The sequence below is a fragment of the Bos taurus genome, chromosome 12, assembly GCF_002263795.3.
Source record: "Bos taurus isolate L1 Dominette 01449 registration number 42190680 breed Hereford chromosome 12, ARS-UCD2.0, whole genome shotgun sequence".
NCBI lineage: Eukaryota > Metazoa > Chordata > Mammalia > Artiodactyla > Bovidae > Bos > Bos taurus.
The window spans coordinates 10,420,020-10,445,926 of record NC_037339.1 but is presented as its reverse complement, the minus strand read 5'-3'; the positions used below and the strand labels follow the sequence as shown (position 1 = coordinate 10,445,926).

Sequence of the window (25,907 nt, the reverse complement as noted above, 5' to 3'; positions counted from 1 at the left end):
CCAAGCTGACCTTCTGACCCCCCTTTTGAGTGGCAGTGTCTATCAGATGCAGTACTCTGGTGTGACCACAGTTATCGTGCTCTGGTGTGTTGAGCATGTGGGGTTAATGATTTGTATTTGTAGGTCCTCAGATTGAGAGGAGCTATACTCAGGGGTCGCACCTGAGGGCCCCAGGTGGCCCCAGTGGTAAAGAGCCCGCCTGCCAATGCAGTAGATGTAAGACACGCAGGTTCAGTGCCTGGGTTGGGAAGATCCCCTGGAGCAGGATGTGACAGCGCCCCCTAGTGTTGTTGCCTGGAGAAGCCGGACAGAGGAGCCTGGCGGGCTGCAGTCCATGGGTTTGAAACGACTTAGCACACACAAACCTTATTGACATCTGGGCCTTATTTAAATACTTTATGCTTGGCTTCTTGTCATGGGAAGTGTAGGAACTAGCAGATATTTTGGGAGGAGTGTGGCTTACTTTCTCATACTTTTCTTTTGTCCAAGTTCTTGTTTTGGCTGTTCGCAGATGCTTTTGATGCCTATGAAGAGATGTTTTTGCATTTTACTCATTTTATATTTGTTCTTAGAAGGCAGGTCAGTCTGATACAAGCTACTCTATCGTAGTCCAAGATGTCTGAGTCTCTCATGAGGATGCTTTTTGAGAACATGGTATATTATATTATGTTATATATATTATATTATATTATATGTGATATATGTTCTATATAATATATAACATAAGTTATATATATATTATTTATGTATAAATGAGTTATATAATTGTGAGAAATCTTCTAACAAAATGAGGGTAACATTGGTCAAATCTTTTGATGAAAACCTACACTGTTTTCTAAATGTGAAGTATTCATCCATGAAAAGTGGATAAATCTGGATTTTCAGGTAATAAATTGCTTCTTTCCAGACTCCACAGAGTTCACTGATGCCCTAGGAAAAAAAACTGTATTTAAATATCAGGAACAAACACTTAACTCAGTGACAGACGGGAGGTTTATGCTATCCTTAACACTTTACAGTTCAGTTTTTTTTTTTTTTTTTTTTTTGACGACTAGGTGGTGCCCGTTCAAATATAATCAGCTCTAATATTAACAGAATGAGAACAATGTATTGTTTAATACAGTTTATTTGTCTAAGGAGGAGAGTCATATGCATTCTAGCTTACAAAGCATGTTAATTTCAAAATTGAATTCTTGGTATTTGGATGTGACCAGCGTAAAATAGCAAAGTACGCCAGCACTAACCCCCTCCTGCCTCCCTCTTTTTAGAAGAAGAAGACTTCATTTCCTTTACTCATCATGTATCATCCTGTTACTTGTTCCAAACAAACTAGTCAGCAACCGTAGTACTTCCATGGCTTCCCAGGTGGCGCTAATGGTAAAGACCTGCCTGCCGATGAGGAAGACATAAGAGATGCAGGCTTGATCCCTGGGTCGGAAAGATCCCTTGGAGAAAGACATGGCAACCCACTCCAGTATTCTTGCTTGGAGAATCCTATGGACAGAGGAGCCCCGTGGGGCTGCAATGCACGGGGTCACAAAGAGTCAAACACGACTGAGGTGACTGAGCATGTATTCCATAGCATGGAATCCATAGTTGAACTACAGGCAGGGGAATAATGAAATATTTAACGACATGGGTACCAATCAGTCAGGACAGCTGCCTGATCAATCAGGAAAGGGATCAGACATGAACAAGACACGGCTGTTCTGACAGAGCAGCCCAACACCAAGTTGGGTTATGGCCGCCATGTTTTTTTGAAAGAGAAAAAGTAAGAAAATGAGAAGCTAAAACAATTCTCCTACCAGGTCATATTGCAGTATTATAGGGTGAACTACATTTTTCTTTGTCTTAAAAAGTTTTATTCTGTTGCCAGATATTTAAAACAGAGACTGCCATAAGTTGAAGGGCTTTCTTAGTACCATTTATTTCCTTTCAAGTTACAAAAGAATTTAGAAAGAAAAACTTTTCATCTTATCACACTCCTGCTTTTTTCTTGAAGGAAGTCTCCAGGGTAATGAAGTAGTGGGTGACTTCTGAGGAAGAGGAATGTGAACAAGGAGATAATTTGGTGTTTTCCTTTATCACTGAAATTGAAACAAAGTATGTGGTTGTATTAATGAAAAGAAAGCATCTTAGGCCAAAAAGAAAAAAAAAAAAAAAAAAGGAACTATACTCAAGATGTAGAAAAATATTTTCCATTTAATGAGATAATTTGCTCGAGGAAAATTTGAAATATTGAAAGGAAGAAAGATAAGTTAAATTATATTTTGTGTGGTGGGAGGGAGTAGAAATGGGGTAATTTGTCATAGAATCAGGATTTTGTGGCTCGGAGGAAAATTAAATGCCATCGCATCCTCTTCTCTCCTATTTTACATAAAGAAATGGGGATCCAGAGAGCTTAAGTGCCTTGCTCAGGTCTAGCAAGTTATTTACCAAGAAAAAGAGAAAAGTAGGGAAAAAAAACCTAGTTCCTGAAACAAATAACTTTTTTTTTCTTCTTTTTTTTTTAGGATTGCAGGTACCAGGGTAATGGATTAATTCTAAATTAAAAACAAACAAACGAAAGAACTTGGGACAATCGCATCCTTCTTCCCTGAGGCCTTCCTGCTGCTGTTGCAGCTGCCCAGATCCGTTCTTTGAAAATCCTATCCTCGGTCTAAACCCCCTGCCCCTCACTAAAGCTCTCAGCGCTCTGTCAAGTGAGAGCTGTTTCCCGCTAAATATGTTGTTGTTTAGTCACTAAGTCATGTCCAATTCTTTATGACCCCGAGGACTGTAGCCCACCAGGCTCCTCTGTCCATGGGATTTTCCAGGCGAGAATCCTGAGTAGGTTGCCATTTCCTCCTCCAGGGGATCTTCCTGACCCAGGGACTGAACCAGCATCTCCTGCATCGGTAGGCAGATTCTTTACCATGGAGACATCCGGGAAGCCAGTTAAATATATAGAGGATGCTAACTGGAATTTTGGAGGTGACTTTTATCCCTCTCTATTTTGAGGAACTGGTATATTTGTTTGCTTTTCTTTGAACATTTTTAATTGTGGTAAAATACACATTTATTCCTTTAACCTTTTTTAAGTGTATGGCTCAGCAGTATTCAGTACATTCACAATGCTGTGAGGCCGTCACCACCATCCGCCTCCAGAACTCTCCGCGTCGTGCGTAACTGAAGCTTGGTCTCCATTAAACAGCAGCTCTCCAGCCCCTGGGAACCACCACTCTACTCTCTGGCCCTGTGGATGTAACCACTCTAGCTGCCTCATACAAGCGGCGTGTCTTTTTGTGACTAGCTTGTTTCACTTAGCCTCATGTTCTCAAGGTTCATCCACACTCTAGCGTGTGCCAGAATGTCTTTCCTTTTTAAAGTGCGTTAGTCACTCGGTTGTATCCGGCTCTTTGCTACCCCATGGACTGAAGCCCACCAGGCTCCTCTGTCTGTGGGGTTCTCCAGGCAAGAATACTGGAGCTGCTTTTTAAAGCTGAGTAATAGTCCATCTTGCGTGTACACCGCATTTTCTTTGTTTATCTATTTGATGGATACATGGGGTTTTCTTCCACTTCTTCCCTTGTTAATGACCCATTTTGGAAATGCGGGTGCAGTTCCAAAGTGCACATTCAAGGGAAGATGGGAAACATTAATGGTTCATATGTTCTTCATGTTACAGAGGCACAGACCTCATATTAATTTACAGACATAATGCACTAAGGTACTTTTTTCTGCATGCTTACTTAGTTGTGGGAGGAGAAAAGTGGCTCACAGCTGGTCTGGCCCTTGATGTTTGAGACCATAGATACTTCTTTTTTTTTTTTTTTTGGTTGCACCATGAGGCTTGAGGGATTTTAGTTCCCTGACCAAGGATTGAACCTGAGCCGTGGCAATAAAAGTGCCGGGCCCTAACCCTTCGACCACCAAAGAAATCTCATAGGTATTTCTTAATGTGATAGAATTCATGACAGATGGAGATGGAAGGCATCTTAAAGCAGCTGGGATGGAGTTGAGCATTTGGGCTTCACCATCAGGAACACCCAGGCTCAGGTTTCTAGAACCTTATTAGCCCTGTAGACAGGACTGTAGTTCTCAAGTCAGAATCTTGTAGACTTCCCTGAACACGTATCAGCTTTTATCCTAAACTCTTCCTTCACTAGGGCTTCAAGTCATCCCCAGGCGTAAAGAGAAGGCGTTTGCCATCTCATTCTCTTCTCTGACTTCATCTCTTACACTATTACACAGGTGTCATTATTTTTTTTAACATTTTATATTCTTTTGGGGGTATAGCCCATTAACAAACAATGCTATGGTAGCTTCAGGTGAACAGCAAAGGGACTCAGCTATACATATGTATCCGTTTTCCCCCGAACTCCTCCCCCATCCAGAACGCCAGGTAACATGGCGAGAATTCCATGTGCTATACAGCAGGCTCCTTGTTGGTTACCCCTTTTAAATGTAGCAGTGTGTACATGTCCATCCCAGACTCCCTAACTGTCCCTTCCCCTCACTGGCGACCATAAGTTCATTATCTAAGTCTGTGAGTCTGTTTTGTAAGTAGGTTCATCTGAATCATTTCTGTTTAGATTCCACATATAAAGGATGTCATATGTTTCTCCTTCTTTGTCTGATTGACTTCACTCACTATGACACTATCATGTTGCTGCAAATGGCATTATTTCATCGTTTTTAATGACTGAGCAATATCCCATTGTATATATGTACCACATTTCTCTATCCATCCCTCGGTCGATGGACATTTAGGTCACTTCCACGTCTTGGCTATTGTAAACAATGCCGCAGTGAACAGTGGTGTGCATGCCTTATTTTGGATCATGTTTTTCTCCAGCTATATGCCCATGAGTGGGATTGCAGGGTCATATGGTAGCTCTGTTTTTTTTTTTATTTTTAAGGAACCTTCATCCTATTCTCCATAGTGACTCTACTAATTTGCATTCCCACCAACAGTGTAGGAGGGTTCCCTTCTCTCCGCACCCTTTCCAGCATTTACTGTTTGTGGATTTTTGGTGATAACCATTCTGGCTGGTGTGAGGTGGTATCTCATTGTAGTTTTGATTTGCATTTCTCTAATAATTAGTGATGTGGAACATCTTTTCATGCACCATTTTATTCCATTTTTGTCAATTAAAAAACAATCCCTGAATGCATAGAAATTTATGAAGATGGATTCTTGGGTGTCTGCTTTGCGCCCGTGTATCTGGTTCTCATCTTTAGTCCAGCAGGTAGGTTTGGAAGGTCTTTCGCGCTGTTGCTGAGGATTGCCCGGTATTTGGGAAGTATTCAAGAAACTACTATTGAACTGAACTGACTCCTGTAGGGGAAGGAAATCACTAAGGGTGGGTTGGTTTGTTTGTTGGCAGGTGGGTGGTGATCAGATCTGGGGGAAGAGAATTGTTTTAGGAGACGAGAACTGTGGCAGGAACACCAAATGGGAAGCTGAGGCAGCCATCAGGGTGATCTGGGCTTGAGCAGGAAGGGGACCATTGGGGTGAAGTAATGGGGCTGAAGGTGGAAAACAATGGGGACGGGAGAACTGGGAGAGGACTTAAGACTGTGTGTGCTGCGACTCAAAAGAGTAGTTCCTGGAAACACCCTTTCCTCCTGGACAGAAGTTGTGTAGGGTATTGATATTCCCGTGTCCCATCCTTAACGGCTCCCTGCCCACCCCAGAGCCTCCCAGCATCTCTTTCCCTTGGCTCCATTCATTGACGTGGAAGAGGACAGACTACGTGATGACTCTGATGAGGTTTGCCTTGGAAGAGTTGGGTGGATAGTGATGAGATGACCATCATTCGATCCATGTGACGTAGAGGTCAAGTGATCTGCCTAAGATCAGTGAACAGACTGATGGCCACATTATGATTGTGCTAAAAGCTCCAAGCCAGAATAGCTTCTACTTCATGACCCCCATGGCCTCTTCCCATTTCATAAAAATGTCTACACCCAGAACATGCTCAAACAACTTTCAAAAATGTCATTAAAATTAAGAAGATACTTAAAAGGACGCATGAGAAGCCACATTCAACAAGTACAGAAATAAATTAGAGATGAGAAAATATTAAAACACCTGACCTGCGTGGGTATCTGCATAATATTTAAAATTATCTCATCCATTTAGTTCTGGTGTTTGGTGTCCTAATCTGAAATATGAAAAATGTTCTCATGGAGAGGCAGGCAAACTGAAGGAGGATATCTTAATATACAGTGAAATATAAATTAAAAAGCTCTCTAAAGCTATTAGTAAAAGTAGTGAAACGCATTAGCAGGTGCATGGGTTCAACTTTGGATGAATGTTCTTTGAAATCGGATTCATCACCAAAATTAATCTGAGAGGTGTCAAATCTGTGCTGGGTTAAAGAGGTGACGCATGGGAAGATTTCATTGAAGTTCCAAATTGTAAAAGGATCAGAATTAATAATCCTCTGTCATGAGAAACCTGATCACTTAGGAGTTTAAGAAGCTTATGCCTTGTTAAGAGAGTGGAAAAGAAATCTGAAATATTGCTGCTGAAAGTAGTAGTCTGGTCACCAGTTGGACTGATGTGGTTTGATAAATAACTTCAAATCAACCACAGGGAGCCGCAAAGATGCGTGTCTGGAACTATCCCATGAGTTAGAGTTTATGTCTTTCAACAGGCTGGTCAATTCATGCTCTTAGAATGGGGTAAGTACAGTACTTTCCTCTTTCATATATTTTTTTTAATTGAAGTATAGTTGATTTACAATCCTGTGTTAGTTTCAGGTGTATAGCGCAGTGATTCAGTTATGTATATTCATTTTCAAATTCTTTTCCGTTATAGTTTTATTACAAAGCATTGAGTATAGTTCCCTGTGCTATACAGTAGGTCCTTGGTGGTCATCTATTTTATATATAATAGTGCAAATATGTAAATCCCAAGCTCCTTACTTATCTCTCCCTCCCCTTTCTCCTTTGGTAACAATAAATTTGTTTTCTGTGTCTGTGGGTCAGATTCTGTTGTGTCAATAAGTTCATTTGTATCTTTTTTTGTTTTTTTTGGATTCCACATATAAGCAATTCCATATGATATTTGTCTTCCTCTGTCTGGCTTATTTACGTAGTATAATAATCTCTAGGTCCATGTTGCTGTGAATGGCATTGCTTCATTCTTTTTTATGACTGAGTAATACTCTGTTGTATAATATACATGTACCACATCTTTTTCATTCACTCCTCTGCTGATGAACATTTAGGTTGCCTCCGTGTCTTGGTTTTTTTGTGAATCGTGCTGCTATGGAGATAGGGGTGCATGTGTCTTTTTGAATTACAGTTTTCTCTGCACTGGTAGAGCCATTATAGAGAACAGTGTGGAGATTCCTTAAGAAACTAAAAGTAAAGTTACCATGTGGTCCCGCGGTTCCATTCCTGGGCAGTGTGTCTGGAGGTAACTATATTCAAAAAGATGCGTGCTCCCCAGCGTTCGTCTCCTTCCTTGTATTTCATTCAGAGCTTCTGCAGGTCATGCCCTTTGGAAGCACCACGCTTCCTTCACCGTCCACTTCTATCAGTATCGTGGCTCCTCATTCATACGGACTCACGTCATGAAAACGAGCATAAAGAGAATGGGGAGCGGGGAACTGGGGATGCTGCAACACTCCGCATATTTATCTGACTTCAAATGCCTCAAGGAACACTTTTTCTTAGTCAGAAAAACATACCCCTTGACTATTTCACAGGCAGTTTTCCATGTTCCAAATGGCGAGTCCGAGTTTACGTATTAACTAATACGTGTGCATCTCTGCAGCATGATCTCAAGGTTAGGCACGTGGTTGGCTGGCGGCTCAGCGGTAAAGAATCTGCCTGCCAACACAGGAGACACAGGTTCGATTCCCGGGTTGAGAAGATCCCCTGGAAAAGGAAATGGCAACCCGCTCCAGTATTTTTGCCTGGGCAATCCCATGGACAGAGGAGCCTGGTAGACTGCGGTCCCTGGAGGGTCACACAAAGAGTATGACATGACTTAGCAACTAAACAACAGACGCCTGGCACCCTGCTTGATTAGGCATGGGAACCAAAGGGAAGGGATGTGGCTGATGAGTCTTATGCGCTGGGCTTACCACGCTTTTCTCTAAGAACAAAGCGAGGGCTGGTGTTTGAGCCTGCTGCCGGCTTTGCCTCTTGGTTGAAGCAGGGGGCTGCCTGAGGTTTAGCAGCCCTGGGATCGGCATGGTCCCCGAAACTGGACCTCTGAAGAATCGAACAGCTGTAGGAGGACTCAGCCACCTCAAGTTCTCTACTGAGCCTCCAGTGCATCCCCTGTCCATGCCTGTGACTCTGGGGAAAGTTCAGCTGTGGGACCAGAGTATATTTTAGAGTCACTTGGTGGTGTACACATCTTTGTTTTATCCCTCATCCAAAAAAATAATGGCTTTCGGAGGCCATCCTTTGGAAAATGGCCTCTAAGTAGGTTGGAAGAGAAAAAAAGAATCTTACATCCTTTATGCTTCTGAGTACCTAATAGGTATCTGATCTAATATATTTCCGAAATAGAATTCTTAATGCCCCCTCCACTGAACCTGTTAACTGTTCCCATCTCAATAATGGAACCATCATCTCCTTAGTTACTGAGGCCCCGAATCTGGATGTTACCCTTCATTTTAATGAGCTCGGTCTCCCTTGCATGCTGGAATCTGTGGTTATTCTCACCTTACAGCTTTGTACCTTCCACGGGCCTTGCTCAATCAGTGCCCAGGGCATGGAACCTTCCCCTACCTGGAAGCTGGGTGCCAAGCTGTCACTTGGCTCCAGATTATTCTTTCTCTTCTGGGTCTTTCCCCTCGTTCTGGGTCTGGGATGAAATTTCTTGTATCACTTAAGCCTGTGCTTCAGAAGGCCCCTGGCCAGTTCCATCAGTGTATCTGGCCCCTCCCTCTGTGGAAAGTGGACAGAGTCTTTGCCTGGGACCCACTGGCCAAGACTGGCACCCACTTCAGATGAGTTTTTTAAAAAGTAAATTACATTTTCTGGTTTTTCGGTCATACCCTGGGGCGTGTGAGTTCTTAGTTCCCCAGCCAGGGATTGAACCTGCACCCCCTGCATTGGAAGTGCAGAGTCTTAACCACTGGACCACCTGGGAAGCCCCCAGATGCAGCTTTATTGCGTTGCTTCTCTTTTCTGCGAGTGCTATTCCAACCAGTGTCTTGCAAGTTGAGTTCTTCTTGGAGACTTGGAACCTGTAGGAGAGGCGGTGGGCTGTGGTCTGTGGGCACCTACTGCTGATGGTTGGCATCTCTAAACTCTGCTGTTCTCCACGTGGTGGGAATCCTCACTGGGGCTTGGTAAGCAGATCTTCCTGTGCCACACACCACTGTTGACTCCGTCAGCATATGTTTCCCTAAGAGCTTGGTGTGGTTGGCGCTCCTTCTTTATTCAACCACCACCTCCTCCAGGAAGCCTTCCACCTCCTCCAGGAAGCCTTCCACCTCCTCCAGGAAGCCTTCCACCACCACCCTATTTTAAGTTATCTAATTGAAAGTATTCACACAGTCACTGTTGGTACATAGTATTGTTTGCGTGTCTTCCTCGAAAAAAGGTAAGCTTCTTGAGAGCAGGGGTCTTATTCTTAATCACTGTCACAGTCTCAGTGCCTAGACTAGAGCCTAGCTCAGAGTCAATACCCATCACAGTGTGTACTGAAGAAGGAAGTGGACAACTTCTAATTATACATAGGTGAACCTGCAGTTCTCTACTCCTCTGCCCCACCCCCTCAGACCCCCAGGATCTTTCTCCCTTGACCCCATCAATATCACTCTGTTTACAATTTAATAATTTTATACTCACCTTATTTGGGCTATTGGATATATATTCTCATAGAGTGCAGGGTATATTAGTCTGAACTTCACCTGTAACATACATGCAAGATAACCTGTATGCACAGGAAAACTTTGTAAACTGCAAGATACTGTGCAAATGCTGGCTTTTCTCATTGGCTTAATTCCTGAGTCCATTCTAAAGGAGATCAGCCCTGGGTGTTCTTTGGAAGGAATGATGCTAAAGCTGAAACGCCAGTACTTTGGCCACCTCATGCGAAGAGTTGACTCATTGGAAAAGACTCTGATGCTGGGAGGGATTGGGGGCAGGAGGAGAAGGGGACGACAGAGGATGAGATGGCTGGATGGCATCACTGACTCGATGGACGTGAGTCTGAGTGAACTCTGGGAGTTGGTGAAGGACAGGGAGGCCTGGTGTGCTGAGATTCATGGGGTGGCAAAGAGTCGGACACGACTGAGTGACTGAACTGAACTGAACTGAAGACTTCACAGGGACTCCTCGGCACCTTCAAGGAGGGATCAGAGCCTTCCACCTTTCTTCACCCTGAGCAACCTGACTTTTATTTCTTCTTTGCTCTGCTGCTAAAACGTCTGAAAATCACTGATTTCATCAAACCCTTAGCCTATGCATTAATCTCCTTCACAACATCTCTTACGGTAGGTTGTCCAGCCTTTTCTTGAATACAACCAGCAACAGGGACCTCATTACTTGAGAAGGTGGCTCTTTTAGGACAATTCTATTTTAGTTCTCTTCTATGTTAGGACTGTCTGTTTTGTTGCTATTTCATAATTCTTTAGGTCAAGAGAGAAGAAAGACTAGCTAACTGATTCCACAGTTGGGTCCTCATTAATTAAAGCTTTTCTCTGTAAACATTTTGTATGCACAGATAGTCATTCTAGGCATTGGTGACTCACGCCTATAGAGTAGAGATGAGTAGACTCATTCTGAGTAGAGATGAGGGTAGGCATTCTACTCCCCACCCCACTTTCGTTTTTACATCTTAGTAATGAGGTAAAACCATGAAGTGAATCTGGGTTGCAGCAAGCAATTCAGCAGAGAGTACAGTCATTCCTCCTTACCCAGGGTTTGTCACTTTCTCTGCTTTCATTTACCCACCAGCAACTGCAGGCCACAAGTATTAAGTGGGAAATTCCAGGAGGAAACGGTTTATAAGTTTTAAGTTGCTGTCGTAAGCAGCATGATGGCACCTCCTGCCATCCTACTTCATTCCACCTCGCCCGTGAACCACCGCTTTGTCCTGCCTGGTAGTCACTTAGTGACCATCTGGATTGTCAGACTGAAGGTCTGTGCTATCCTGGGGCTTGTGTTCAAGATACCCTTATTTTATTTAATAATGCCCCTAAGGTATTAATACAAGAGTAGTGATGCTGGCAACTCAGATATTCTTTTAATTTATGTGCCTAATTTACACATTAAACTTTATCACAGGTATGTATTTGTAGGAAAAAACATGGCATAGCTAGAGTTCAGCGCTATCTGTGGCTTCAGGCATCCACTGGGGGTCTCGGAACATATGCCCTGTGGGTAGGGGAGAACTGGCTCATAAGATGTGGGACTGAGAAATAGAGAAAGAAAGGAACAGACGTGGATTTCTGAGGGCCTGTTCTCTGCTGCTGCTGCTGCGTCGCTTTAGTCGTGTCCGACTCTGTGCGACCCCATAGAAGGCACCCCACCAGGCTCCCCTGTCCCTGGGATTCTCCAGGCAAGAACACTGGAGTGGGTTGCCATTTCCTTCTCCAATGCATCAATGTGAAAAGCGAAAGTGAAGTCACTCAGTCGTGTCCGACTCCTAGTGACCCTATGGACTGCAGCCCATCAGGCTTCTCTGTCCATGAGATTTTCCAGGCAAGAGTACTGGAGTGGGTTGCCATTGCCTTCTCCTGCTAAACTGCCATATATTTTTTTATATGCAATACTTTTAAAAAAACCAATCTTAGATGCAATTATCTTGAAGCCCAGATACATTTAAAGATATGGTATAAAATTCACAGCTAGTAAGTAGTGGAGTTGAGATTTCCAAGTTTGTCTGATTCTGAAATTTGAGTTCTTTCCTCTGCTCCAGAAGTTGAGTTCTGGGCCTTTAGGGACTCTGGCCACTACCAGCATTGTCGTCAATATTGTTATAAAAACACACATTGTTTTGCAGTCACTAATGTCTACTTAATAATTTTTTTCTGGCCTCAGTTTGCTTACCTGCAAAATGGGGATAATAATCATAGCTTTATCACAGGGTTGTTATGAGGAAAAAAATCAGTGACAGGTTATATACTTGGTGTTTGCCTGGTCCATAGTTAATTAGCATGGGCTATACGGCTACTTTTGATTCTTCTTATCATTCCATGAGGCTTCCCTGGTGGCTCAGACAGTGAAGGGTCTGTTTGCAATGCAGGAGACCTGGGTTCGATCTCTGGGTTGGGAAGATCCTCTGGAGAAGGAAATGGCAGCCCACTCTAGTATTCATGCCTGGAAAATCCCATGGATGGAGGAGCCTGGTGGGCTGCAGTCCATGGGGTCACAAACAGTCGGACATGACTTCACTTTCACTTTCATTATTCCATGCCAGGTCCTTCCCTGAGTCAGTTAGGGAGCACAAGGGCATTCACACATGCTTAGCTGAATGAGGAACGCAGGAAAAAAATGTGTGTGTTAGAACATTTAACGCCTTCTTTGCCTCGGAGCCTGACTGATGAATCGGATCATGAAGCCAGGGCCTCGGTGCGGGCGTGGAGGGAGGGGGCCGTGAAGGCGGTAGAGGGGAACAGTCTAGTTGCTTCCAGGCTGAGAAGGACATGGGTGGTGCATACAGCTTGCATTCGGCTCTCCAGACGCCTGGATGTAGGTGGGGGGCAGCTCACTTGATAGGCACCCAGACCCGCTCAAAAGCATCACCGCAACAAGGGTTCTATCCCTGCTCTATTCGTGACCTCCTGATATGGGAAAGAAACGTGTTAAACCAAATAGGATTAAGCTGCAAAGCCTGGCTGGTCTCCCTGCTGGTCTCATGGGCTGTGGAGCTGAATCTCTGAGCCCAGACTGTCCCACGGCCCCGGCGAGCTCCAGCCCCGGGGCTGCCAAGCACCACACACTCCTCTAATGTGTCACAATTACCGAGACAGCTGTGCTAAGTAACTTTCCACGGATCCGCTCGGCAAACTCACAGCGTGTTCAATAGCCCTCAAAATTTGTCATTTGGAACCTGCGGTGAGCTGGTAGGGCGGTGCTTATATCGAGCTGCGGCAGAATAAATGCAGTCACCTCAAGAGATTGCATGTTTCCTTTGAAGTGGAGTGCAGGTAGAAGAGGCGGGTTCTTTCAGCTTCCTTCCTATCTCAGTTTAGCATGTGGAAGGGGGAGGAAGGGAAGTTGCAAAGCAGCACAGGTGCAATGGCTGCGGAGCTGGATCGTGTCCACTGCCCAGGAGCCTGAGTGGGCTTTGTTGGGACGTTATTTTTGCATTAGCACAACAAGGAACCACCAGGCAGCCTGTGAGTACCTGGTGAATTTTCCATTAGCACTGCCAGGGGTGCTGGGCAAGGTGCCTGGTGTCAAACACGGCTGGTGACCAGGCTGGGCATGTCACTCATCTCTGGGGACACACTTACTACAACTCAAACACTCCCCTCCCCACGTGTTGTCTCCGGGGGTGGTGCTTTGGAGCCCAGATGGCTGCGAAGAAGCCATCTCATTATTTACCCAGAACACAAGCCAGAAGCTAACCTAGGTCTGCAAAATGCCGCCTGTCATGATCCAGAGCGCTGCTGCTCAAGCCGCTGCTGTGCACTCTAGGGAGAGGTGAAAATGAGCCAGGAGCGAGCGGGCGGCTTGGGGGCTCCCAGCCCACTCCCCGGGGCGCTGGTCAGCCCTCAAGGACGGGGTGCCGATGCAGCCCCCTTCTCTTGAGAGGCCCTCACTGCAGTTAACAGAGAAGGCTGTGAACGAAGCTGCACGCAGCTCTGAGGGGCTCGTGTGTGTCAGCTCCTCTGTGGACAGCAGAGTCCTCTCCCAGTTGCCCCGGTGCCCGGACTGGGTTCCTCGGTCTCAGAGGCCACTGTGTCCTTCGGAGGCACCCTGCTTGGCTTATCACCCAGGACAGTGGCCACTCGACGCCGTGGGTTGTGCTGCCCTTTCTTGGGGCAAGGGCAGAGAAGCGTTGCTGACGTACGAGGACTTAGACTAGCCTTCTCTGGGACAGGCATCATTATTAACAGAGCAGCAGTGATTAGAGAACCATCCCAGTCCTCCGTCTTCTGACTGCCGTCTTGCCCCCTCCGCCTCCACTCAGTGGATGGTCCCTTTCCTCCCTAAAGACGCTCTGCTTGTGACGCACGCCACGCTCCTTCAGGTCTCCTGCTTTTGTGTGGTTTCGTCCGTCGGTGGGCGGAGGCCCTCTTCCCTTATCCCTGACCCTCCTGCAGGGCCTGGCTCCGCGGTCATCTCCGTGAACACGTCCCCAGCCCCACAGGCACTGCTAGGGCTTGGAAACGTTTCCGCGCTTTGAGCTTACCTGGGTTGTGTTGCCTTTTACCTGTACTTGTGTTATTCATTGACTTGTCTGTCTGCTCTATTACCTTGTTAGCTCCTCTAGAGAAGGACTGGTACCTCACTTAGTTTTGCATCCTCAGGGCCTCCAGACAGTAGATGCCCTTTGAGAGTTTGGGGAGGAAAGAAGCATACACAGTCGCTTGTGCACTGGGTGTGGCTTCTGGCTGTGATTCCATCCGGCTGTGCATCCTTAATTAACACATAACTTGTCTCCCTTCTGGCTTCTCATCTGTTAAGAATAAACAGGCACGAGAACAGTACAGACCTACCTGAGGGGACCTTGTGTGAATTAACAAACTCGGGACTTACATGCAAATGTCCCTTGTAATGGCTGTTGCACTTTGAGACGAGGCTGAGCTTGCGATCGGGAGGCAAGCAGGAGGCTTTGGTCCACTTAGGAAGAGATAATCACACACAGTCTCGCTGACAGCTGCTGATCACAGACACCATTGAAAAAAGAAATGGTCACAGTGGCGGGTGACAGAGAGGCAAGGCTTCTGAGTGGCAAGTTAGTGCCATCAGGAAAACTGCAAGGCTGTGGGGGCCTCTCCGTGAAGGCAGGGCCCACAGCTACCCCTGGCCGTCGGTGAGGGCAGTGGAGGGGTGGAGGGGGCTTCTGCAGGCAGGCTTTTACATTTTATTAAAAATAATTGGAGAAGTTTACATACATTTCTTGCCAACATGCAACTGTCAGGCATGGGTGGAGAAGATGCCTTCTTTCAAACTGTGAGAAAGTCTAATGTCGTGGCAAAAAAAAAAAAAAAAAATCGGGAGTCTGATGATTAAATGTGGAGAGCTGTCATCTTGGCATTATATTAAAATAACTCGCCTCCAGCAAGTGCACGGTATTTCTTCCTTTAAATCTGTCATTTCTCGGGAGGCCGTTGCTCTGGTTGGCTGCACCGGTGGCTTTGTAGCCATGGCAGTGTAACAGCAACTGGGACTCTTGGAGGCTTTCTGGGGGGCTAGGGAGGGGGGGCTGATGTGTGGGAGTGTGGGCTTGTTCACTGCTGCGTGGCTGCAGCAAGCCATCTGCAGACTCCTTTTTCTGTGACTTAGTGGGGCTCCTCGGCACCCGAAAGCTTAAGTAGAACACAGGCAGGCACATTATTTTCTGCAGTGCTCCTCAGACAGCGATGTCAGGCTGCAGGCAGAATGAATCGCATTTGTTTATGAAATCCGTTGCTTAATTGGATGATCAGTGTCTCATTTCAGCCTCCAGTCACAATACTTTTAATGATGTCCACACCGTGCTGGGTTCCCATGCAAACCGTGTGGAGGGGATAGAACAATGGAAAAAGCTTCCATTGGGCGGAAAGGGAGGGCGATGCTGGGGTTGCGGTGCATCCCTCTCTGCTCCGTCTGTCGAATGCAGCAGATGGATCTCTGCACGTGTCCCTTCCCTCTTGCTTTTGCTCAAGAGGCCATTTAACCTCCTTACCTAGTCAGATGATTCCTGGGGATCCCAGAAAAGGACCTCCTGCTTCCCCGATGCCTTCATACAATAGAGCAACAGGCTCGCGGAATCTTGAGGTGATATTAACACTTGTGTCTGTAACATCTTTTGGGTTTTGGAAACACCTGTGCATGCCAAGTTGCTTCAGTTTTGTCTGACTCTCTGCAACCCTGTGGACTGTAGATGGCCAGGCTCCTCTATACATGGGATTCTCCAGGCAAGAATACTGGAGTGGGTTGCTGTTTGGAAGCACGTTCTCATCTGTACCCTGTGTGTCCCTAACAGAAGAGAGCAGAGTGGCTTGGCGGGCGGTGGTGTTGTGTCTTCACCAGCCTCCATGGCTTGCAGGGTCTATTGACTCACATTGTGGCTGTGTTGTGGTTTTTATCCTTGTGATGGTCATCCCCATAATACAGGTGAGAAGAGTGAAGCAAGGAGACGGCATGGCTGGTGACTGGCAGGGTGGGGTTTGGGCTCTAGTGCCTTCTGGAGCTTACTTCCACGAGACCTTGGATCAGCTATGCAACCTGTCAGAGCTCCGATTTCTTCCATCAAATGGAAGCAATCATCACTCCCTCAGAAGTTACTTGGAGGATTAAATGCAACTGGACATCAGTAAAGCATTTAGTCGGAGAAGGAAATGGCAACCCACTCCAGTGTTCTTGCCTGGAGAATCCCAGGACAGAGGAGCCTGGTGGGCTGCCGTCTATTCGGTCACAGAGTCGGACACGACTGAAGTGACTTAGCAGCAGCAGCAGCAGCAGCAAAGCATTTAGTGGGGCTTTCCTGGTGGCTCAGACGGTAAAGAATTAGCTTGCAATGCAGGACAGCTGGGCTTGATCCCTGGGTCAGGAAGATCCCCTGGAGGAGGGCATGGCAACCCACTCCAGTATGCTTCCCTGGAGAATTCCATGGACAGAGGAGCCTGGTGGGCTACGGTCCATGGGGTTGCAAAGAGTTGGACACGACTAAGTGACTAACACTTTCACTTTTCTTTCAAAACATTTAGTCTAGAGGATAATTAACAGTTGGAATCTATTATTATTATTAGCAGTGTTGTTCCAGAAATCAAGATTTTGAGGCTTGGCCAATGGTACCACAGTTGGGGTTAGAATGATATATACCTGCTTCCTGAAGAGCCTGGTTCTCATCACTCTCTTCCCTGCCTGGCTGCCAAACGCCTAAGGATTGTGCAGATTTTCCACCTTTCAGCAATTCCAGAGACAGCCTGCAAGGATATAAAAAGCAAGTGAAGAGCCTGCAGAAACGCAGGTGCAATTTAGGGTCCCTCTGACGGAAGTGCCGCGTTTCTTCAAAGCCCTTAAATGTCACCTCGCCTCACTCGGCCTGGCTGGAAACGCCCCCACCATTGCCTCTTCTGCCCAGGGGTGACGTCGCCTGAGTCATCTGAGTCTGAAAGAGGGATTCACCTTGACCTCCCTCTCTCCCAGAAGAAGACACGCCACAAATGAGGCCATCAAAAAGCGGCCCAGTTCCTCCCCCTCGGCATGTCTCAAAGCCCTCGCTCTGACCCCCATCGATCAGCCATAAAACACAAAAATCAACAGAGTTCTGCTTTTCTATTTCATGCAGGAGAAAAAAAAAAAGTCAACATTGACCAGCACGGTCAGCCAAGCTCACGGAAACGGCCAGTGAAAATGGAAGCGTCTGCAGACTCTTGTCTCAGATCCTCTTAAGCTTCTTCTTTGTCCTGGTCCCGGTTGACAGCTGTGGAGCAGGGCACATCCTGCTGCTAAGAAGTAAGTAGGAGAAGTGCTCGCGGTCATTCCCACGTGGAGGGTGCTTCCAGCGACTCGGTGACTGACAGATTGAATAAGCGGTTATTTCTCCGGCTCAGGCGCGTGGGGGCACAGGCCACCCACTGCCTGACCTTATGCAGCTGAGCTTGGTTCTCTGGGGTCAGCTCGCTGCCACTGTTACCTGTTAAGGTGAAAATACGGTTGAGTTGACTGATGATGAAGCTCTGATCGCGTTACTCTCCCGCTGAAATAATTTTTGACTGTGCTCCAGGCTCTCCGGGGCCAGGTCAGACGCCTTCCCCCGCTGCTCGTGGCTTGTCACGGGCTGACCCCCATCCACCTGCCCAGTTGGGTTTCTGATTACCGGGCTTCGAGAGTCCTGGGAAGCAGGCAAGCGGAACCGCTCCCTCTGAATCTGCCCAGCGCCTTCCCACTTCTGTGCCCCTGCTTCCGTTTGTCCGTCCCCTGGGATGCTCATTTTCCCCCCTGTCCACATCTGTCTTCGTCTGCTTGGGCTGCTGGAACAAAACTCGTCTGCTTGGGCTGCTGGAACAAAACGCCATCGACTGGGTGCCTTCAACAATAGATATTTGCTCCTTGCAGTTCTGGAGGCTGAGAAATCCAAGATCAGGGTATGGCAGATTTGGTTCCTGCCTTGCAGACAGCTGCCGTCTTGCTATGTGTCCTCGTAAGGAGGAGAGAGACTGCTCTGGGCTTTTCCTGTTCTTGTAAGGATGCTAATCCCTTCGCGGCAGCCTCACACTCATGACTTCATCAATTACTTAATTACCCACCAAAGGCCCCACCAGCAAATGCTATCATGGGGTGGTGGAAGTGAAGACTTCAAGATACGAATTTAGGGGGAACACAGGCGTTCAGTCCATAACCATGTCAAAATCCCAGCTGTTCTTCCAACCTCATTTTAAACACAACCTCTTCCATGCAAAGTTCCTTGTTTCCTCCGGCTATAAATAATCTCCATCTTCTCAACACCTGTAAGTTGGTATGTAAGCCTATCAGGGCCATTATGCTTTCCATTGCGTATTACGTTTCCGTATGAGTTTTGTTCCCTTTACTACATTCTGAGCTCCTTGTGGGCAGGGGCCATCCTTTCTCTTCTGTGAGTCACTAACACTTAAACCCTGCTCCTGTGTGCCCTGCGTGTGCATGCTCAGAAGTGCCCATCTCTAGGCGACCCCATGGACTGTAACTCACCAGGCTCCTCTGTTCATGGGATTTTCCAGGCAAGGCTACTAGAGCGGGTTGCCATTTTGCACTCCAGGGGATCAAACCCACGTCTCTTGTGCTTCCTGCATTGTCAAGTGGATTCTTTACGACTGTGCCATCTGGGAATAGTCCACTTAGTAGTAAGATGCAGTAGAAGTAAGAGCTTGTTGTTAAATAAATAAATGCTCCCGTCTGCAGGAGAGCCTCAGAAGGGCTAATGCAGGACTTGTGCTCGTGACCAATGTATTGGTAAGGCCAGAGTCCATTCTGACACGCCTCACTAGCCGTTAAATAGATACCCCCCACCCTGCCACCGGGGTTGAAGGACTGACTCAGTTTGTTTTCCTTTAAGGGGATGAATTATATATTGCTCTCCCATGTCAGTGAGGAGTCTTGTGGTTGCATGCATATATACACACCCACCCACACTTACATGGAAATCGTTTGGCCAAACTCTCTCGAAAACAATCTGCTCTTCTTGGTTCAACTTCTGTTGTTATTAATAGCATAAAAAGTCCATAAACAATGTTTAGAAGATGTTAATGATTCTAACTCCTTCTATGGAGTCCTGAATGAACACCTAACCTTAACCCTAACCCTAATTGGATCATGGATCCATTGGATCACGGACCACAAACATCCTAAAAAACGCATCATCCTTCCAGGAGAGGCTGATCATTACATACAATTTTCGCAGGGCCTGGCCTTCCAGAATACGTGAGAGATGGCTAATGACTGTCGCCTCCACCACTAGCACAAACAAGTCTAACCATCTTTTATTCAGATGGACTTCAATTATTAATTTTATTTACAGCATCCACTCTGTATTCTTCTGGGCCTGAAGACTGAGGCCCAGAAGGCTCTGGTGCCTTGGGTATTTCTAATTTGTACTGCCAAGAAAGGATGACCTGCATATTACTATTTTCTAGAGTGAAATAATTACTCAAGACACACATTCCTGTGGCAGCTGGCAAGTGGAACTTCGTTTAAGGACTGTGAAGGCAGTCTTCTCTCAGAAGCTGTTACTCGGACCACGCTGGGGCGGCTCCTGTTTACATATCTGCAGATGAAGGAAGGTGCTCGCCTGCTTATTTCAATTATATATATTTTCATTTCACTAATGAAACGTCACCAAAGCTCAGGAGGGAACCTACAGGTTTTCCTGCCTGCTGATCCCCTTGCACCAAAATGCAACTGCAGCCTAAAAGCACCAGAGATGCCCTTTAGTGCCAGGGTTGCAAGCTAGGCTACTAGCCACGGGGGCTCTAAACCAAGTGCCAGGCACTGAGCAGAATGCAGAGAAGGATCGTCACCATGCGGCCTCCACCACCCGAAGCCTGCCGGCGAGAACAAGGCCAGATGGCCTCCTAAGTGTTGGTATTAGAACACCCGCCTCCTCCTCTTCGCCCCAGAGCAGCTCTTTTTATTTTCATTTCCATGCTAACAAGGTAGACCTGTCCTAGCGTGTGTTCTGAAGAGGTTCTTTCATGCTCAGGGCCTGGGGAGCTTTAACATAGTTAGATGTACTCTAACAGCAGGTTGCCATCAAAAAATTCTATAATAGGATTAAAATAAAAGAGAAATGCGCTTGCAGTGGAATGGCAATGATGATTTAACATGTTTCAAGTGCTTGGTGGGAAGGTGCAGTGCAAACAGCAGACGGGCCTGCTGTGTGGGTGCGTCGCCTTCTTAACAAACAGGGCTCGGCGTGTGATGGGGCAGGTTTGCAGTTTGGCTTTAGAGGGTGTCCGTGTGCTGGACGGCCAGGCTTTGGAGAAAGGGCCGGCACACTTATTGGAGAAGCTCACGGCGATTCATGCTTGCTTTTGTGCTTGCTGTCTGTCTGTCCCACCTCGGATGGGAGCTCTCAAAGGGAGGGCGAGCTGTCTGCCTTGCTCGTTCTCCCTTCCCAGCGTCCACGGCTCACCTGGAGCATCCCGGGTGTGCGGTGAATATGAGTTGCTTAAAAGAAAGGGACCCAAGCAAGATTGTTCAAGGGTGACCTTGGGCAAGTTTTTAATAATATTCAGCATCGGTTCCTGCATCCCTGAATGAGGAATGGTGATACAGTGACTTTCTAGCCTTCTCCTCAGGACATCTGAAGAACTGAGGCCTGGCCCTGGTTTCCGGCTCTGGCATCCTTCACAGAGATATGCCTCCTGTGGATCTGCTGGTAGAACCTCAGGTTCAGGACCTGCAGGGGCAGAAGTGCTTTGGGAGGTTTCTGCCTCTTCCTTGTCTCACTCTGAAGATATAGCCTGTGTTGGGCTCTAGAGAGATTGCAGGTGGCGGTGGTTTCAGGGGAGTGCGTGCGTGCATGCTAGGTCACTTCAGTCACATCTGACTCTTTGTGACCCTATGGACGGTAGCCCGCCAGGCTCCTCTGTCCATGGGGATTCTCCAGGCAAGAATACTGGAGTGGGGTGCCATTTCCTCTTCCAGGGGATCTTCCCGACCCAGGGATTGAACCTGCGTCTCTTATGTCTCCTGCATTGGCGGGTGGGTTCTTTACCACTAGCACCACCTGGGGAGCCCATTGGAGGAGAGGAGAGGCTTTCAGAATATACTCAGAGGGGCACCTGGAATGAGCTGGTTGAGCCACACGCCTGCTGCTCAAGCATCCGTGTCCTCCAGGACAGCAGGCATGAGATCTTGGGGGCGCCGTTACTTGCAGAGTCTGGAGAGGGGAACTTGGTGTCTTTGACCTCTCCCTGATCCTCAGTCACCTGTCCTTGGGCTGCTGAATCTGCCACCTCCTAGGAAGGTCCCCTGATTGCAAGCATCTCCACTCATCCTGGTACCTGCGAGCTCGCCACCTTTCTTGGCTGTTTTTCTTCAGTCTCTGTGGTGGTGACCCTCCGTCTGCCCTGCCCTCCATCAGCTCCCATTTCCTTCCTTTCCCCATCTTGCCCTGTGCCCTGGGAGGCCGGCCCCACCCTTGCCCTCTTGCCCTCTGGTTACCGTTTGTGTCCTGCCAGTGTGAGGTATTGGCAAGAGATCAGAGGGTGGGGGCAAGGGAGATGAAGGTTTTTCGTCTGCCTGGCTTTTCACTGTGGCACCGCAGTCTAGTGATGGAGCTGTTCCTCTACCTCGGTAGCTGCAGTCTGATGGTCCTGCTTCAAGGCTCCAGCTCTGGCCATGCTCTTTCCTGCTGCTCTTTCAGACTCAGGAATGGCAGTGGCTTCTTGCTGTTTCATCTCTCGGTGCCGTGTCACTCCCTGTGGTTCCCTTAATTGTCCCTGGACATCCACAAGCAGTCTCATAGTGAAGTCTGTTACTTGAATTATCTGATGGAATTCTGTGGTTGCTAGGACACTGATGAATGCCGTGTGCTCAGTCGCTTCAGCCATGTATGACTTTTTGTGGCCCCGTGGTCTGTGGCCCACTAGGCTCCTCTGTCATAGGATTCCTCAGGGATGAATACTGGAGTGGGTTGCCATGCCCTGCTCCTGGGGATCTTCCCAACCCAGGGATCGAACATGCATCTCTTGCATCTCCTGCGTTGCAGGAGGATTCTTTACTCACTGAGCCACCTGGGAAGCACCCAGATAAACCCTACATGGTGCCTATCTCAAAGAAACCTCAGTGTACAGAATTTTCTCTATCCTCCCTTCACAGCAAGTTTCCCGAAGTGTCCTGCATGTACTTAGAGTGTCCTCCTCGACTGTCCCGAATCCTTGCTCCCCGTTGTCTGAGAAATCTTGTCCACCTCCGGTGCACTCAGCTTCCCCCATAGATCGATGAGCATTGAATTCATTCATTTGTTTGACAAACATTTTCTGAGCACCTACTCTGTGCTAAGCCCTGCTCTAGGCATGAAATGTACTAGTGAACAAAGCACTCAAGGACTTGTTAGACGATGTTTCTCTGGGATCAGATCTCTGCTCTCAGCTCCTCGCCTGACCTCCAGAGCTATAATTCTGGTTTCCCGATGAAGGCCCCACATGCCCTGTAAGCTTATCACATCTGAACCCCAATTCATTAGGACCCACACCCAAACTCTTCTCTCTCCTTCTGAAAGTAGGGCATTACCACCCTCAACCTGACCCCACTCTCTGTTCTACTCAAGTTAGTCATGTGGAATGTCCTTTCTCCTCAATTTCAATAGAGTCTTGCAGTTTGGCTTCAGATTTCTCTCCCCGATCTCTGTGTTCCTTTTCATTTCTAATTCTCTGTCCTCAGTGAAGGTTCTCACCCTCTCTCACTTGGTAACTGCCTACCTGCTATTTCTGGCTGCTTTTCTCCTCTTTCACCTTGCTCATCACTACCGCCAAAGTTCATCTCTGCAGGCGTCCTTGCTTAAAGAGTTCTGCCAGCTCCTTGCTACTACCTCTTGGCAAGACAGCTTCCAACCAGTATGGATCGCCTGACTCCTGGAGGCCTGTCACCCGCCATGTGGACTCCACTCAGTTCCATGGACCTGCATGGTTGCCCTGGCCTCCCCGTCTTTGCTCTGGGGCTTTTCCTGCATTTTCTTCCCTTCCCTTCTCTTGTTCCTTAAGCCCCTATAGATGTTACCTTCTCAGTAAGATTTTCCCTGGCCCTTCCCTGCAAAATGAGCTCCTTGGTCCGTTTACCTCCCGTGGTCTTTGTTTTTCTAGTGACTGTGTTGCTCCACAGCTAGCTTTATCACTGCTGTGTCTCCTTCTAGCCTGAAAGCCCTTTGGCCCTTTCTGGGCTTTTGAAATCTTTGCTGTTTAGCAGAGGCAGATGTAGAAGGGATGGGCGTAGAAGAATGATTTCTAATATGTACATTAGAAATGTTTATTTCTATATAACATCATGTTCTTTCCAGCAGAAGCACTTTCTGAGGCCCTGACCCTTCTTGCCACCAGCTCAACCCACTGTGGGCAGCAGCTCTTGAGTTTCTGGTCCATAGAATGTATTCTTGCCTCTGGCTTGTGCCTCTCATCTCTATTACAAGAGCCAGTTGATCTGATCGCCAAGAGCTGGAGGGGCATCTAAGGTTTAGCGCACTGAAGTAACATTCTGGCCTCTGTCTGACTCTCCCTTTTGGAGGGAGTGGTAAGATATGCAAATGTGTGAGGACCCTGGCCCCTGAGATCAGGAGGCTCCAGCCATCCCAGAGAAGACAGCGGCAGCAGCTAAAACTCTAAGCCCTGTTTCTGCACAGTCGGAGTGTCACCCAAGCTCTGGGGCTGCTTGCCCAGCCCCAGGTCCCCTCCCTGGTGCCCCCGTCCCATCCTGCTGGTACTTTTATCTTCCTCCAAGTCTGGCCCAAGGGTGGCTGTGGGGCAGCTCGTCTGCCTGGGGAGAGAGGGGGGAGAGAGCAGGGGATGAATACCCTAGAGTAGTTCCTCTGTGATCAATGTCCGCCTGGAGATGGTCTTGCTAATGGTATCCTAGCCAGGATCATTACTGAAATCTTTTGCTCTGGTTCCCAAACAGCCTGGGAGTTGGGCCAGACCAGGCCTCTGCAGCTTGGAGTGCCAAATTTTAAAGTGCTGTGAGGTTGGAGGCTGGCTTTAGATCCAGCATTTCTTTGTCTGGGGCGATCAGATCAACTGACTTCCTAGGTTCAACCTCTGCTGCTGCTGCTGCTAAGTCGCTTCAGTCGTGTCCGACTCTGTGCGACCCCATAGATGGCTGCCCACCAGGCTTCCCCGTCCCTGGGATTCTCCAGGCAAGAATACTGGAGTGGGTTGCCATTTCCTTCTCCAACGCATGCAAGTGAAAAGTGAAAGTGAAGTCGCTCGGTTGTGTCTGACTTCTATCGACCCCATGGACTGCAGCCTACCAGGCTCCTCCGTCCATGGGATTTTCCAGGCAAGAGTACTGGAGTGGGGTGCCATTGCCTTCTCCAGGTTCAACCTCAGTCCTTTTCTAATTTGCCACCCCACCCAATGAGCAACAAATAAGGATTTGGTGAGGTCCTTGGCACCAAGGGGAAAGCCTTTCCTACAGCCGCCTTGGTGGGGTTGACGGATGACCTGCGGTTACCTGTATATCCGTGAAGGACCCGCCCATTAGTGTTCATCTCCAGCATCAAATGGTCACTGTGAGGCGCAGAGCTTCCTGGTCCGCACTCAGGGCTGGGGCCCGTGGGAAGAGGAGGTGGGGGGGATGCCTTGAAGGCAGGGAAGGAAGGAAGGAGAAAGGACGGGGATAATGAGGTTCCCTTCAGTTCAGTAAGAGCTTTAAACCGGTTTCGATTTTCTGAAACTAAATTTGGTACCACATGGCGCATCTACAGTAGGCACTTCACAGCATTTCGGCACAAAGTAGATTTACAGCCACTGAGATAGTTTGTCAAATTCCTGACAGCCCCCCAAATGGAGCTCACTGCAGAGAGAGTTTCTGACATGGGGAGAAAAACATCCACCCCACCCCACACCCTTTCATTTCACCAAAGGAAGACTCTGGGGAGATTTCAGAACATCGCAGGGGAGAGAGAGCAATGGGATTCCACCCCTGAGACCTCACAAGCAGGGGCCCCTCTGATCCGAAGTTCTGCTCTCACTGTGACTGGATTCCTGGGGATGAGGCCGTGGCTAATGAACACGCTGTCAGCCAGCCTCCAGCGTTCTGCCAAATGGATTCTCCTCCGGCATGGAGGAGATTCCAGGAAGGATTTCAACTGCAAAGCCTAGAAATTGTTAAAAACGCAGAAATGTCTGTCTCCTTTTCTTTGCAATATGAGGGCTAAAAATTATTGAATAGAAACCAGAATGTTTCTTTCTATTCCTCACACAGAGAGGATAGAAAGACTGAGAAACAGTTCAATTTCTCCATCTTCTTTCAGGTTAATGTGGAGGGTGAATGAGCTTACTATGGTTCTAATACGGGTATTGTTCAATTTGAAGTAAAAATGCATTTTTCAGATGAGGCTGCATTAATTTGAGCAAACATATCCTTTTCCTTTCCTTTCGCAAATTTATTTAATAAATGCTGACTTTTCGTTTCAAATATCAACACACTGTATAAGTTTCGTTTTCTTTTAGTAATTGTAATTTGAGTAAATTGCCCTAAATGAATATTTGCTTCCCTCTAAAAACCCTGTTCTTATGTTTCTACTGAATGAACAGTCTGGGAAATGCCCACTAGATGGCACTGTCACTGCGTAGCTGAGGAAGATCGACACA

At 47.3% G+C, this 25,907-nt stretch overlaps 1 long non-coding RNA gene and 1 other non-coding gene across 2 annotated transcripts; both read right to left on the bottom strand.

The window, feature by feature from the left end:
- Positions 1–1,898: 1,898 nt before the first annotated feature.
- On the bottom strand, positions 1,899–22,088 carry LOC112449119 (uncharacterized). Its single transcript, XR_003037611.2, has 3 exons — positions 21,894–22,088; positions 16,942–17,045; positions 1,899–2,087 (listed from the first exon to the last, which is right to left on the bottom strand). It is a non-coding gene; the product is annotated as an uncharacterized lncRNA (long non-coding RNA).
- TRNAG-UCC (transfer RNA glycine (anticodon UCC)) lies at positions 9,031–9,103 on the bottom strand. Its single transcript has one exon. It is a non-coding gene; the product is annotated as a tRNA-Gly (tRNA).
- Positions 22,089–25,907: the final 3,819 nt, after the last annotated feature.